At 30.7% G+C, this 10,793-nt stretch overlaps 1 pseudogene; it reads right to left on the bottom strand.

The window, feature by feature from the left end:
* Positions 1-8,895: 8,895 nt before the first annotated feature.
* Positions 8,896-9,011, bottom strand: LOC111729146 (annotated as a pseudogene).
* Positions 9,012-10,793: the final 1,782 nt, after the last annotated feature.

Raw genomic sequence — 10,793 nt, forward strand, 5'->3', positions numbered from 1 at the left:
CCCAGTAAATTTATGATTTAGAATCTAAGGACAGGTAAAGAGCTTCCAAAACAAAAAGAAGCTAAAGTAGTCATCACCACCAAGCCAGTATTACAAGAAATGTTGGAGGGACTTCTTTAAGAAGAAGAAAAAATATGCATCAAAAATATGAATAAAAAATGGCAATAATTACATATCTATCAATAAGTACTTCAAATGAAAAATAATAAATGCTCTAATCAAAAGATAGGATGGCTAAATGGATAAGAAAACATAATTCTTACATATGCTGCCTATAAGAGATTTACTTCAGATTAAAAGACACACGTAAACTGAAAGTAAAGAGATGGAAAAAGATATTTCATTATGGATCTAGAGGGTATTATGCTAAGTGAAGTAAGTCAGATACAGAAAGATAAGTGCCATATGATTTCACTTACATGTAGAACTTAAAGAACAAAATAAACAACAACGACAACAACAAAAAACAGAAACAAAATCATAGATACAGAGAACATATTGAGAGTTACCAGAGAGGGGGAGTAGAGGAATAGGTGAAGAAAAAGAAAAGTAGGAAAGGATTAAGAAGTACAAAATGGTAGTTACAAAGTAGTCATGGAGATATAAAGTATAGTATAAAAAATGTAGTCAATAATATTATTATAATTATGTAATGTCAGATGGATACTAGATTTATTGGGGTGATCACTTTGAGTTATATAGATATCTAATCACTATGTTGTACACCTGCAACTAATATACTATTGTATGCCAACTATAATTGAAAAATAAAAAAAAATATTTAAAAGAAGTCATACATCCATCAAATAATGTAGGCAAAAAATAAATGAAACTTTAAAATTAAAAAAAAAAGTGTAGAAAATAACTTTCAGAGGTCAAAAATAACCTTGGTAGGTAAATATTATATATTTTTAAATTCATTTAGTAGTATTATAAACAAAGAAGTATGTAGGAACAATAGTTTAATTACACACAAACGAAGTAGATGTAATAGTTTAATTTACACCCTGGTGTTCTGCTTTGCCTGTGTCAAATTACCAACTTCAGAGATGAGCTACCCATATGTCAGTTATTTAGAGTCAGCTCTTTCGACATATAAGACATTTGTTTCTGCATTTAGCGTCTGTGGTGAGCTATGCATGTATTGTTGAATTGACATTATCTTCGTCTTTATATTTTAAATATAGAAAGGTTACATGAGAATGTTCTGGCTGGAATATGTTAAAAGATACAAATCTCTTAGTGTACTCATTTGCCATCTTTAAAATCATCGTTATCAACAACAACAACAACAACATATCTACTGATTGGTTTTGTGTACCAAATATATGCCCTTTCTTTGTAGCAATTATAAAAGAAAGAGATGAAGGAGAGCTGTGATATGGACATTTTATCTCTTTAAGCTTTCAAGAGAATGATATAAACAGTTTTCTGACGCATTAAATTTTGTTTCACAAGGAAGTGCAAATGCTTTAATAAAAACAATCTGAACAGCAAGAATTATTACAAATGTCATAAAGTTTTACAAGTAACAAATTCCATCGGCTTTTTCAGAAAATATGGAATTTAGGTATATGAGAACATTTCTATTATTTGTGGTCTCTTTCTAGTATTTATCAGAAATAAAATGAAATTCACTAAATCATTGCTTACAGAAGTAGTCAATATCAATATAAATACACAAAAAGGAAATATATTAACATTTAGTCACTGGTTTTATAGGACTCCAATTCCCCTTCCCCAATGAGACCTCTTCCCATATATAACCTTTATGCAATTACTTTGAAACGGATAATTTACATTATGGACATTTTTAAAATCTTTCTTGTTAATACTTATGCCTTTCTTTTTCAATGACTTTTCAATTAATGAAACATGCTTAAAAATAAAATAAAATTAATTATCTGAATTCTTTTATTATTACAGTAAATATCATACCTGGTTCTTGATTTTATTTTTCTAAATAATGGAACACTGGGGAAACAAAGTAATTTTGTTTCAATTTAATAAATCTCTTTTACATTAACTAGCATGGTGCCTAATTGACATTATTATCCATCATAATACCTATTTTTTTCTATTTAACTGTTTTATTAAAGTAGACTCATTATATTCTATAGTGCACGGATTTTTATTGAATGAGAAGTTATCATGAAGGTGCAATTTAAATTTTATTAAACTCTAAGAAAAGTAGATCATATTTATGGAAGTAAAGTTACTTCCATAAATGCTCATTTTAATAGGGTTTGTGCAGGATTCGGTATAACAGAATAATAATTCTTGTCCTCTTGGTATTATAATCCAATTAGAGTAAAGAGATACTTGTATGAATAATTTAATAACAGGGTAGAGTGTAATAAATGCTCAATAAAAATGTATCTTTCTATTATAGAAGTTTGGAGTGGTGGAGATATTTCTGAGTGAAGGGATTTAGAAAGGCTTCTTAGGGGAACAGTAGTTTGAACTTACCTTGAATTACAGATAAGACTTTTATAAGCAGATGTGGAGGTGGAATGGAATTGAGGGACATTCTAGTAGAATAAACCAACACATATAAGCAGAGTAATAAATTTGAAGTTAATGATATTTTTAAAATAAAATATAACTGTTTATTCCATTATTGGTCAGCTGTGTATTTAAGGTTTGTTGCTTAACTCATGAGCTCCTCTAGATTCTTTCTAGAATCATATAAATCAGTTAGCACCGTGACTAGCACATAACCAACACTCATTCAACAATTACTTATATTTATCATGTTTATTATTTTGTTAAATTCAAAAATATAAATATATAAAAACTATTGCCTAGGTAAATCCTCTAAGGATTTTAATATTTGTCAAGGCAAATTGTCAGCTAAAGTATACTAACATTATGTATGTACATTATTTACATTTTTTCTTTATATAATTTGTTGAACAATGCAGGTGACATATTTCCCCTAATGAATCCTTCTCTTCTCAGTTTTGAATTGTAAACATGCCTACATAATTTTAACTTTTGTGCTAATTTGCTGCCAATGGTATATGTTGAATCAGTGAGCTAGATAAGGAAATTAATAGAAGCCAAAAACATGGTGATTGAGAAAGTAGTCATGATTGTGTTGTTATTGACATAGGATATTTTTTTTAATTAATTCTTTACTGAGAACCATGTATTTAAACATTCTTATATTGTATTAGTGGGTACTTCAGCATCTGAAAATAATATGATATAAAAATGCCTAAGAATATTTTATGAGATAATTGAAGTTACTTAGGCTATATTGGTTACTTTTACACTAGCAAATTGAGATAAAGTCTTTAAATCCTCTTGTGCAAATTCCCCTTTTCTGATTGGAAGGAAAATAATAAATTTCTTATGTTTTTATTGAAACAATTTCTAAGTTGTTTCCACTAAGTTCTCCTTCTTGAGAAGGATAGGGGAAAAGACAGTATTTATCACATTATTATCATCTTAAGCCAAGTGGTATTTGCTGTAATTTGGCCTGCTTGTTTATAAATTATCTACTGAACCAGTATTATTTTTGTCCTCTGTCTATGCAAATGAAAACTCCCTTTACATTAAAATCTTCTGGAAACTGACATTGAATGAAAACTGGCAAAATCAATCTAACTCTTGGAGATTTATTTACACATAATAAATAAATCTGATGTGATAGCATTAATGACTTACCATTCATTAGGCAATTAAGCAGCATTATATTTATTGTGCTTTTGTTCTGTATAGTTAATTAACATTTCTAAATAGAATTTCTTTTTCCCCAGTCCACAATGAACATAATAAATAAGAATAATAAGAATAGTAACAATACCACTTGAGCGCAAAGGCTGTTTGTTATTCTTCATATAGAATAATGCCTCATCTCTGTCTTTATACATGAATATCAATTAAATGAAATCAGAAAGCCATTCATTTTTAGTGTTTATAAAAGCTCAGATTTTCCCCCTATTTTAATTTTTTTTAATTCTAAAACAGCTTAACACAATTCATAGGATATGATTTGATTTCAATGACAATCTTATAATTCTTGTTTGATAATCATCACAAGTATACACTGCATTTTTATTCCAAAATAGAAGTCATATTTAGGGATATTACAGAGAAGCTCACAAGAACATCTAAATTGCTTTTCCTCAACCACCTCAAAAACTCAAGATTGGGTTGCTCGCATGTAACTTCCAGGCTCTCTAATGAGAATATTTTAAGCTGGTGATTCTTTTTTAGTATATGCTATAATAGCTCCAATTATAAAAATACTTTTTTAGGGACTTTTAGAATGCATATTTTTTATACAATGCACTCTAATAGCTCTTTCAAAGCTGTTAGACTGTATTGTTTCACAATTTAGTTGAGGGAGCTTCCTAATACATAAATTTTTAACTTTTTAACTTCATATTAATGACAAAATTGTGTCATAAAACTTCCTTTTTATTGTTGCAGTGATAGTTTACAATGAAAATAATTTATGTCTTATTTGTGTCACCAATTTGTGGTTTCTCTTTTATAGTCCTTAAATGTATATATATGTACACAAAGATGGAAACGCCAGCAAACAAAACTATGTGCCTACTCATAATTCTAAATAAGTAGCAAGCACATTTTTATATGCTATCATTTAGCAATCTGTATGTGTAATTTAATCAAAGGCAAATGGTTTTTAATTTAAGCTAAATTAAAGTACAATTATTTTTAAATATTTGTATAGTATCCAGCAGTAATGTTGTTGAAGATAATTATATAATTTACATTAGCTATGTAAAATACAAGCCATGATATAAAAAGCTCGCAAGAAACAAAATTTGTGTTCGGATGATAGTATAAGAAATGTACCTACATAGCAATCAAATTCCAGATCGACTTAAGAAGTCGTCATTGGAACACTCTTAATGTAGAGAGAAGGTATGAGAACTAAATGTTAAATCAAGCTATATTCAGAGCCCATAATGTGCTGCTGACAGATCTCTGAAACCTACAGAAGAAAAGAAGATTCTTGCTGAGATTATTAAAAAATCATGTATCCATACTGCAAAGGGAAAATTAAGTCTTTAAGTTGTACCCTACACAAAGTAAACACAACCATTCATTTTCTGTGGCCAAAAACCATGGAGAACCTATTAAACAAAGACTGGAGGTTGCAAGCAGGCTTTCTTACTACATACCTATGCCTTTCACACTACACACCCTTACTTTCACACTGTCTTCCCATACTATGAAAGGAAAATAGCTAAACGAAGTCTTTGTACTATAGCTCATAGAAACTAAGAATTATATATAAACTGAATTCCCCGAAAACTCACGATCTGTCTCTCTTTTGGTTTGTCTTTTCTCTCGGTGTTTTCTCTCTGTCTCTCTGTCATTCTTGGCTCTCTCACTCTTTGTCTCTGAGTAGAGATCAGGCTCTGTCTATGGAGTGTTATCACTGCTCTAATAAACTTTCCTTTTGACTCTAATTCTGGCATGTGCTTGAACTCTTTCCTGCGCTCAGTCAAAAGCCCTCTCTCCCAGAGCAGGACTTGAATCTCCACTCAGGGGAATTGGCCTTGTCCTGCATCACCCTCATCTAGTGATTAAACAGCTTTGTTACTTTGGTTCAACTCAACAGAGGTCTGAGATATCAATTCACATTCCATGTAGATCTTATTCTTAATCATTCCCAATTATTTGGTTCATTTTCAGAGATTCAAATTGCCTAAAATATAGATCGTTCATCAATTACCTTGACATTTCATGTGTTAGCATGCCAATATGATGCTCTCCTTCCTGACATAGGGTTTGTACTTACATTCTAAAGATTTTTAAGTTGTTTTCTTAATTCCTCAACTATATTCCCTGGCCTCACTTTCCACCACCACTACCATACCTCACCACCTAGAAACCAAAATATGGCTATTATAGTCTATGTAGCACATGCAATTTATTTAATAGTAGTTCTGTTAGGTCTGAAAGTCAAAATTGGTCTCAATGATATTTAAAGTGATATTTTTATTTATTCAACTACAAATCTGAGTTTCCATGACGGTAGTTTCAAAGAAAGCTTTTGAATATTGACAAATTCAGATTTTAATCCTAGTTCTGTCACAATGAAGTTAAATTTCTTATACATAAAAATTCTTAAATTTAGTGTTTGAACCTATAAAATGGAGATAATAATACCTATTAAATTGTGATGTTGTGAGAATTCACTGAAATCCCATATGTAAAACACCTAGATCTCTTTCTTTATGTTTGGTAAAACAACCCGCAATTCCCTTTGTATTTCATTCAAATTTTCATATTTAGAAATACCATTTCAAAGAATGCTACTAAATTTATCTGTACAAATCTTGTGTTTGTTTGCTTGTTTGTTTGTTAAGTGATGCCAAAATATACTACTTACATGAACTCCCTTTTCATGAAAGGGCATGCTTTAAAGCAGCATATTTTTCAATTTCTCCCCAGAGAAACTCAGATATTTTTTCTTCTATTGAACAAAAAGTAGCTGATAATTAGATTCTATCCTAAGATAAAGCTCTCTTGTAAAAGAAAAAAAAAATATCTCTCATTTTGAAGTTAATTTGTGCTATATAGAATTTTGGCTCCATAGTTTCAAAAATCACAACACAAAAATCTGTCATCCTACTACTATTCTTTTGTTTCATGGCTTAAAAACAGAGTAAGAACAGGTCTGCATATACAGCCCTGGGTCCATATTTTGGCTGTGATAAAAACTTAGATAACTGGAAGGGCCATAACTTAGACCCATGTGGCATAAGCAGATTTAAACTAGGTGATGTCTCAGTTAATGCCTCATACTCACCATACAATTTGGCTTCACTGAAAACATTTTCTATTTTATGAATAAATACTCTCAAGCCCTTGTACACACATATACTACACCTCTCCCCGTGCAAAGAAAACAACCTCTGAAACATCATGATCAGGTGTAGTAGGAAAAGACAAAAATAGTAACAAAAAATTCAAAAACAAAAGAGCAAGCAAACAAAAAATACAGAAGACATTGCCATGCCTGTCTACTGTAGACTTGGCTGGCATTCCTTTGGATAGGGTCTAGCATGAAGCTAGGGATGAGTCCAATAACCACAGCCACCACAAGACCTTACTAATGTTTTATGGGTAAGGTATTTGAAAGTGAATATAGACAAAAACACTGCCATTTCCCAGGGTGATAGTCAATAACATGGACAAACGACGAGGGACACTTCCAGAGTGATAGTTTGGGAATCTTTCTCTCAAATGGAAACTTTAGTAAGAATTTTTTTTTTCATGTTTTTGTAAAAAACAAACGCAACAACTTAGGACAGTTATAGTGACTTACTTAAAGTTAGCCCATTTTTTTTCTGAACATATGATTTTATTTCTGTGTAAAGAATATTCACATGAATATTCTTGTTTTTTTAAAAAAAAAGAAACTTATTTTTTTTAAAAAAACGAAACTCCCCCAACCATTAACTCCCTCCAGTATATAACTCCCCCCATATTCTTAAATTTGGGAGAAAACCAGAACTCAAACTTGGGTCATATAACTATCAGAACTGTGCTCTTTCTATACACTATTTTACTTACTTCTAGTTTTTATAAAATACATTAATTGTACCCAAGTCTATGTTTTATTCCCAGTTGGAATGGTAATATTTGATAGTTGTGACTATTGGAACTGGATGATAACCCTTAAACATCTCATCTTTATTTATGACTTAGACCAGGAGTGATCAACTTTTTCTGTGAAAGGCCAGATAATAAATACGACTTATGAACCATACAATCTCTGTCACAACTACTCAACCTAGCTGTTGTAGCACAAAAAAAAATCAAGACAATGCCTAAAAAATAGGAATTTTTATGTCCTAAAGTCTCTATTTGTGGTCACTGAAATTAAAATTTAATTTAATTTCATAATTTAAACATCATGAAATATTCATTTTTAGACTTTTTTATCATTTAGATATGTAGAAAATAATTCTTAGTTCATAGACTGTACAAAAAAGATGGTGGGCCAAATTTGGCCCATAGGCCGTAGTTAGTCCATTCTTAATTTAGACCTGCTTAAGAAAAGTGCATTAGGGCTAAGGGAGCATTTCTCTAAAGGTATACTTTACAATAATAGTGCCCTATCAGTTGTTGTTATATGTTCTTGAAAAAGAGTTTGGTTAAATTATTTGAAGAATTCTCCAATAATCTTATTCTTTAACAGAGGTCTAACATACTAGATACTCAAAGAAGTATTCCAATGTAGAAAATACTGCTTCCTAAACATTTTAAACTATAAATCATCCCTCAACATCTATTTATTCCATAAACATTTATGTTATACTTACTAAGTGCCAGAAATTCTGGGATAAGCAAGTAACAAGAGAGAAATAATAACTGCTCTTATGGATATTAAATCCTAGTAATGGATATAGAACTTATATAAATACTTAATTGATTATAATCTCAATAAGTATCACAACAGTAGAAATAAGAAAGTACTATGAGTGTGTATATACAGGGCAATCTTGGATAGTCTGGAAGAGCAGGGAAGCTTCCTAATACTAAAGGGAGGGAAATTTAAGCTAAAAGCTAAAGAATGACTACAATACCAAGATAAGAGGAGGCAGAGAGTGCACAAGTGGAAATAGCTCATCAAATGGAATCATCTGAATCACAAAGAAGTTTAAGATATTTGAAGACTAATCGAGTAGTATTTCTGGAGAACAAGGGAAAGTTTGGGGCATGGTATATTAAGTGATTATGGCATATAAATAAATAAAAAAAAATGACAGCAATATCACAAGGGGCAAAGGGAATAATTGGGAATATACACTGTTATAAAGTATCTATACTATTTATGAAGTGAGGTAGTATTTTTTGAAGATAGAATCTGATTATTTTTTTTTAATTATTTAATATTATTACTACCTACAGCACCTGGTCTTCCTAGGTGGTCTCTCATCCAAGTACTAATCAGGCTCAACCCTGCTTAGCTTCTGAGATCAGACATCAGGCTTGTTCAGGGTGGCATGGCGGTAGACCATGGCTCCATTGGGGTATGAACCCAGGACCTTCTGCATGGAAAGCAGATGTGCTAACTGCAACACTATGGAATCAGGTCCTAGAATCTGATTATCTTAAAACATAAACGGTAAATCTAGGAAAACCATTATTCTTTAAAGAAATATAATTGTTACGCTAAGAGAAAAGATAAAATGAAATTATATAAAATTTTCAATTAAACCAGAGAAATCAGAAAAAGAAACCTCTAACAACAAATAAACAGTTACAGACACAGTGTATATTAATTCAAATATAGTAAAAATAACAATTTAAACACAAATGGCCTAAGTACATCAATTAAAAGACAAATTTTTGAGACTGCATAGAAAAGACCCAGATATATGTTGTCTACAAGAAACCTAATTTAAACATGAAGTCTTTAATACATTAAAAGTAAATGGAAGAGGAAAGAAATACCATCCTAACTCTCTCTATTCAGAATCTAGTGGAATAGCTATGTTAATTGCAGACAAAGCATAATTCAAAATAAGTAAAACTGTGAAGGATAAAGAGTGATACTACTTAAAGGGGCCAATTCTCAAAGAGACATAAAAATTCATACCTAACAATACACACCTAAAAATAAAGTGTAAAAGTGCATGAGTCAAAAACTGATAGATCTCTAAGAATAAACAAGACATATCCATTATTATTTATTGATAGAGCATGCAGGCAGAAATTCAATAAGCATAAACATGTTCTGGCCAGCAATAACAATAAAATCAACATAAGTTTCATTTATAAGATGCTGCATCCAACTAAAGCAGAACATATGGAAGGATGTTGGTGTCTGGAAGCTCGGGGAAGAGAAGGTTTCCCTGGGGAGAGGTTATTACTTAGTGGCAACCAGAAAATCTTTTTGTGAGATGGACCACTTCACTGAGGGACAAATCAAACAGATTCCTATCAACAGATTTTAACCCAATAAAACCCAGCACCTCTGATGCTGAATGAAAGCCAGATTCTTACCAGGTCAGTCCAAAATATTTATTTTGATTCTCCTACATGTTGCTCAAGGTGAACTGAGATAAATTCTCTGCAGGAAGTCTTCCCTTGGTTCTTCTGTAGCTGAATGAAACTTTCACCAAAGTAGGCCATATTCTGGGCCATAAAACACACATTCACAAATTTAAGAGACTAGAAATAGTACAAGTATGTTCTCACATTATAATGGAATTAAACAAAAAATTAATAAAATAAATATAGCTGGGAAATCCTCAAATATTTAGAAAATATACAACACTCATCTAACAAATCTATGGAAAAGAAGTCTCAAGATAAATTTTTTTAACTATTTGAACTAAATAAAATTGCAGTGTAATCTACAAAATTTGTGGAATGGAGTGCTTAAAGAACTTAGCATTAAATACATATATTAGAATTTTTTAAACATCTAAAATCAATAAATAAAATTTCTGTTTTAGAAAACTGGAAAAGCGAATTAAATTTAAACCAAGAAGAAGAAAAAAATAATAAAATTTAGAACAGAAATAAGTAAAATCAAAAAGAGGAAAAAATAATAAAACAAAAATATGGTTCTTTAAAGAGATCAATAAAATGAGTGAACTTTTAGCTAGAATAAGCAAGAAAAAGCGAATAGATTAAAATTACTAATACCATAATTAAGAGGAGAGACGTTTTAGTGTTTTGTTTCAATGGAAATTTAAATGATATAAAGAACACTATGAACAATTTAATGCCCACAAATTTGGTAACATACATGAAATAAGCCAATTTCTTGAAAAACGCGGCAAAATAAT

The sequence above is a fragment of the Pteropus vampyrus genome, unplaced genomic scaffold (genome assembly GCF_000151845.1).
Source record: "Pteropus vampyrus isolate Shadow unplaced genomic scaffold, Pvam_2.0 Scaffold249, whole genome shotgun sequence".
Classification (NCBI taxonomy): domain Eukaryota; kingdom Metazoa; phylum Chordata; class Mammalia; order Chiroptera; family Pteropodidae; genus Pteropus; species Pteropus vampyrus.